Here is a 6,654-nt window from a genome sequence, read left to right as displayed (position 1 = left end):
TTGAATGCTGCAGGATGACTTTGTCAGGCACTTGAGTTAAGGTGTTATTTCAGCTTTTTTTACTTTTTTTTTTATTATTATTTTTTATCAAAGCTGTTTGTAATTTGAATCCATCTTGGTGGCACGTAGACTAAAGTATTAAAATAGTCTAAATGGATTAGAAGGAATTATCCATGATCTCTGTACAGGCTTGGATTGTTCTTTATGATCTGCAGCCATCTGTTTCAGGTCATTTTATTTTTTATTATAATTGTCTGGGCTACATAATGGTGTTTTGAAAGTGTATTTAAAGACCTTCTGATGAAAAGTACTTAAGTGGGAAAAGTGAATGAATGCAGAGTAAGTTTGAGAGGTTCAGTATTTGATCCAAATATTTTATATATCTAAAGATCTCTAGTTTTCATCTCGAACACAAGCTACCTGTAGCACTTGATGTACTTTAAAATAAGTTACTTGTTTATTTTGCCTGGAAAGCTAAACACTGTAAACCATCAGTGTAATTCAAGACATGCAAATATTTATCCTATATATTTATCATTTTAAGAGTTTCAAAAAACATGTTATGCTCATTAATTGCCAATTACCTCAGAATCCTCAATTGCCACAATGTCTTTGCACATTTTATACAAATACAAGACTTGCTTGCTTGCTTTCTTAAATGTACTATTTGTAAGATTTTCGATTGTTGAATTAGGACCATACACTCAACCACATACAAACAATCTGGAATAAGCAACAAATAAAGGGCCATTTAGACTTTACCATTAAATTATGTGCTTTAGAGCGCAGATAAGCTATAGCTAGCATACAATGTCTGGAACCTACAAATACAAAGATGTTCTTTGCTCCTTGTTATTGTTTGATGGGAAACGGCAATACGACCGACATCACTGTCTTTGGGAGCGGGCTCAATTTTAAAGCTAGAATGAAGATTGAGGTATCATTGGAAGACATCTTGAGAAATGTGTAGGTACCATCCATTTTATGCTAGCTAGCTATCTTATCTGCAAAAGGGCGGAATTTCACTCAAAGGTACATAATTTAATGGGTGAGTCTAAATGTTTTTGTTGTGATTATTCCACACTATTTGTATGTTTGTGGTCTTACAGATCTTACAAATAGCAGCTTTAACAATGAATGAGTGTCTTATTGTTTTGCCATCTCAGTATAACGTCAGCTTGAATGACTTACTCTGAGAACAGGTTGTTCAGCCTGGTCTGTTGATGAACTAAACAGTTGTTATTTATACTTTATATTTTAGATCAACTGGTTGAAGGGATCTGTTTTTATATAGTATTTATATGCATTTTTTTTTATTGTTTGTTGCGTTTGCTTTGTTCTGTGAAAGGGTTTTCAATGTGCTATTGAAATGAACAATGTACTAAACATGTTAAAACCTTCCCTTCCGATTGGATTTTTATTTAAATCTTTAATTTATTTTCTTTTGATTTATTTGTGTCCGTTTGGTTGTTTCACCCCTTGAAGAGCTTGTCTGTTTTTTAATGGGGTCAGTGATGGAAGTGTAGCACTTACGTCCCTCACCCTATTACCCGCTAATGTGAACGACCTGTCCTGGATTTCACCCGGTTGCCATGGACACACCATCCCTATAGCAACTAAGGGCCTTCACCGACGGGTAGGAATCGAATGAGGATTCACTGTCAGAGAGTTGCACACGTTAAGGAAGCGGTCGCTGGCTGCGTGTTGGAGTCCTCTTGCTCTCGTTATGAATCATCAAATTAATTACTACATGTTTGTTTTTCCCTCGAAACATCAGATAAGATGATCGGTATGTAATTACAGAATCCCTTGGATATACCCACGTGTTGAAGCTCTCATGAGGTCCTATGCATAATGCTCTCACAATGTAGAGTAGACTCGCATTATATTTTCACTGCTGTGTTCTCAATAAAATAACAACTCCTCAACCCTTGTGCTGCTTCGTACCTTTTCTTTGATTTATCAATGTGACATAACGGACGTTTTACAGTTTTACTTGGACGTCTTCCTTCATGGTCTGTTGAGATACAGAAGATGATCGGAATTGGAAAGGTCTTTATTGCCAAGTAGTAGGTAGGTAGGTAGAATACAATTAAATGGAATATACTGTAAACTAAATTAAAATAAAAGTACAATATAATTATAAAATAAAATGGGCCAGGGCTGTACAATTGTGCACAATGTAGTCAAGTAGGGAGTGTCTTGGATCAGGGTGGGTTTACTTTAGGTCTGTCGTTCAGTGTCTTGGATCAGGGTGGGTTTACTTTAGGTCTGTCGTTCACAGTGTCTTGGATCAGAGGGTGGGTTTACTTTAGGCCTGTCGTTCAGTGTCTTGGATCAGGGTGGGTTTACTTTAGGCCTGTCGTTCAGTGTCTTGGTTCAGAGGGTGGGTTTACTTTAGGTCTGTCGTTCAGTGTCTTGGTTCAGAGGGTGGGTTTACTTTAGGTCTGTCGTTCAGTGTCTTGGATCAGAGGGTGGGTTTACTTTAGGCCTGTCGTTCAGTGTCTTGGATCAGAGGGTGGGTTTACTTTAGGTCTGTCGTTCAGTGTCTTGGATCAGAGGGTGGGTTTACTTTAGGTCTGTAGTTCACAGTGTCTTGGTTCAGAGGGTGGGTTTACTTTAGGTCTGTCGTTCAGTGTCTTGGATCAGAGTGGGTTTACTTTAGGTCTGTCGTTCAGTGTCTTGGATCAGAGGGTGGGTTTACTTTAGGTCTGTCGTTCAGTGTCTTGGATCAGAGGGTGGGTTTACTTTAGGTCTGTCGTTCAGTGTCTTGGTTCAGAGGGTGGGCTTACTTTAGGTCTGTCGTTCAGTGTCTTGGATCAGGGTGGGTTTACTTTAGGTCTGTCGTTCAGTGTCTTGGATCAGAGGGTGGGTTTACTTTAGGTCTGTCGTTCAGTGTCTTGGATCAGGGTGGGTTTACTTTAGGTCTGTCGTTCAGTATCTTGGATCAGGGTGGGTTTACTTTAGGTCTGTCGTTCAGTGTCTTGGATCAGAGGGTGGGTTTACTTTAGGTCTGTCGTTCAGTATCTTGGATCAGGGTGGGTTTACTTTAGGTCTGTCGTTCAGTGTCTTGGTTCAGAGGGTGGGTTTACTTTAGGTCTGTCGTTCAGTGTCTTGGTTCAGGGTGGGTTTACTTTAGGTCTGTCGTTCAGTGTCTTGGATCAGAGGGTGGGTTTACTTTAGGTCTGTCGTTCAGTCTTGGATCAGGGTGGGTTTACTTTAGGTCTGTCGTTCAGTGTCTTGGATCAGAGTGGGTTTACTTTACGTCTGTCGTTCAGTGTCTTGGTTCAGAGGGTGGGCTTACTTTAGGTCTGTCGTTCAGTGTCTTGGATCAGAGGGTGGGTTTACTTTAGGTCTGTCGTTCACAGTGTCTTGGTTCAGGGTGGGTTTACTTTAGGTCTGTCGTTCAGTGTCTTGGATCAGGGTGGGTTTACTTTAGGTCTGTCGTTCAGTGTCTTGGATCAGGGTGGGTTTACTTTAGGTCTGTCGTTCAGTGTCTTGGATCAGGGTGGGTTTACTTTAGGTCTGTTGTTCAGTGTCTTGGATCAGGGTGGGTTTACTTTAGGTCTGTCGTTCAGTGTCTTGGATCAGGGTGGGTTTACTTTAGGTCTGTTCAGTGTCTTGGATCAGGGTGGGTTTACTTTAGGTCTGTCGTTCAGTGTCTTGGATCAGAGGGTGGGTTTACTTTAGGTCTGTCGTTCAGTGTCTTGGATCAGAGGGTGGGTTTACTTTAGGTCTGTCGTTCACAGCGTCTTGGATCAGGGTGGGTTTACTTTAGGTCTGTCGTTCACTGTCTTGGATCAGGGTGGTTTACTTTAGGTCTGTCGTTCAGTGTCTTGGATCAGGGTGGGCTTACTTTAGGTCTGTCGTTCAGATACAAGATACAAGAGTTTTATTTGTCACGGCATACAGGTATACAGTGAAATGCGGGGGGGGGTCTTGCCCGCAACGATGTGCATAATACAATAGTAATAATAATAAGAGTCCAACCAATAGAGCGAGATAGTGCAATAAACAAGTAAACAAAGTAGGGCATATCGGTATCTGTACATGAGTTATTTACAGAGCATGGTAGGACATGCTAGGTCCTGTGGTAGTGCAGTACACTGTTAGCTACGGATGAGGCACTGGGTCTTTATGTACACTGCTATACAATGCTGCCTATATTATACAATCTCAAGCTATACTATTCTTAAAGTGATCTTTCCTTCTGTAAAGTGTCCATAAGTGTGAGCGTGTGCAGCATGAGTGTGTGTGTGTGCTCATGTTAAAGTGGCTGCTAGTGTGTGAGCGTGTACAGTGTCTTGGATCAGGGTGGGTTTACTTTAGGTCTGTCGTTCAGTGTCTTGGTTCAGGGTGGGTTTACTTTAGGTCTGTCGTTCAGTGTCTTGGTTCAGGGTGGGTTTACTTTAGGTCTGTCGTTCAGTGTCTTGGTTCAGGGTGGGTTTACTTTGGGTCTGTCGTTCAGTGTCTTGGTTCAGGGTGGGTTTACTTGTTGTTCAGAGTGCTTGTTCTTTAGTGAATGGAGCCGGAATAGGTGGGAACCTGAACACACACTGATGATATTGCAGAAGGCAACTGGAACTATATAGGAGCATGTATAGTGTAGGACAATTATCCAGCAGCCATGATCACCTTGTCATCACAGATTGTTTTTTAAAGGCCCCCTCCACTCATTTTTTTAACTCCTCTTGGGAACATGTCTTTTGACTATAGACTGTTTCACTGGAGTTCTGTTGCTAGGGAACAGTTTGGACCCAAAATGTACTGGGGCCAGTCTCCCATAGGTGCTCTTTGAGAGTGGTTTTGAAGGTGGGTAGGGATTCACATTTTTTTTTACGGCTGTGGGTAAAACACATTTTGCAATTATGCCACAATAATGTGGAACGCCCTGTTCCACATAATTGTGGCATAATTGCAAAATGTGTTTAGTCCCTTGTTTGAGCCGAATCTGGGTTGAACATGATTTGTGGAGCTCCCTCTGGTGTTGTGGTTGTGGTATTCACTGACCTTTGGGAAGTACCTCGACATGTACATGGGTATCTTAGTGGTGTAGTGTATCTTGTAGACCAGGCCCATTGCAAGTTGCTGTACTCTGTCGTCTACTCTAACACAACAGATCGCTGACGCTGTCGCATCCCTGATGAAGACGGGCAGGAGCACTTGGATTGGTCCCCAGGTGCGGTACCTCGCCAATGCCCTGTCTGCTCCCGCGGCTGCCCTTGGGGGGGAAGGATGACGGGATGGGTTAAGCGCAGAGCTCAATCGCATCGGCGACCCTGAGAAAGACAATGCGTGTGTGTGTGTGTGTATTCCTGTGTGTGTGTGCCGCCCATTGCATGTCCCATGTTGTTGCATGCCAAATAAAGACGTCTCTAAAGAGGTCCTGCATTATTATTATTAAGCCATCCTAGGTTGTCAAAATGGGCACGGGTGAGGTGGGTTTTAGGAGTAAGGCCAAGCAGTAGTCTGACATGTTTGTTTTGTGATGTTTGTAGTCTTGTTTTTAGGGCCTTTGAGGTGCTTTGGTACCATGAGGTGCAAGCATAGTCACAGTACCCTTGAATGAGTGCTCCTGTTTACAGGAGATCCGGTACAAGAATCTTGTTCGTTGGTTGACTTTTTTTTATTACCTTGGATGCCATTTTGTCACAGGAAAGATTTGCCTCTAGGATGTAACCCAGGTAGGTAATTTCATCTTTCCTTGTGACAATATTGTGCCACTGTAACAGAGAAGCCGTTGGCCTTGCTGAGTTTGCTATTTGATCCAAAGATAAAGCTGAGGAGGTACCTACACTGTCTTGAAAGAAGCTAAACTGCCCATTTGTAATTACTGGTAAATATTAATGGCATGCCTGTCGCTGTTTTGCATATTGATAGATCCTTGCATCTCAATGAGGGTAGGCCTACGTGTAGAGATGCTGCTAAGCCATTTTCAGTAGTTTATTGATCAATTTGGTGCAAAAACCATACATTCAAATTGTTATTCAATATAGAATTGTATTCTCACTAACTATCTTTTCATATACGAGGTAGAAGTAGTCAATCTCTCGTAGTATTATTGGGTGCACTGATTTCTGAAGTAGTTATCATCACAACATGATACAGGATGGGTTCACGCTGACCGGAATGAACCGCGCTACACTGTTTTGCATCCATGACGATCTAGCGCCCCCCGGTGGTGCATCCCTGACGGAACACTCTGTGAAGCAGCAGCAGCGGTGCATCAGCTCTCTCTCCTCTTGTTCCACCTGCTGCCGTGAGCGAGCGGCCGATCATCACTATATCAACAGGCTGCCATCTGATCTGAAGTCCGGGGCTCTGATCAACATGCGAGGGACGGACTGTTATTATATCAAACAAGATTATGGAACTGATGATCCCACGTAAGTGTTTTACAAGTTAGAACAAAATGGTATATTATTTGAATAATGTTACTATGGTAATATAGCGTAATCCTAATCGTTTTTTTCCCCCTCTGAAAAGTGTGCAAGACTGGCAAAGCTAATGGGTGTTAGAGTCGCAAGCCTACTTTGTCTGTATCGTCGGTGTGAATTATAGCCTACAGCTGAATGTTGCTTTAAGTTTTGTAGTTGGCTTATAGCTATACAATTCTTTTAGCTTTTTGTTTAGCATATTTTGGCTCCGAAGAAG

Source organism: Notolepis coatsorum (assembly GCF_963971535.1).
Source record: "Notolepis coatsorum genome assembly, chromosome: 3".
Lineage (NCBI taxonomy): Eukaryota > Metazoa > Chordata > Actinopteri > Aulopiformes > Paralepididae > Notolepis > Notolepis coatsorum.
Note: the sequence above shows the minus strand (reverse complement) of the source record.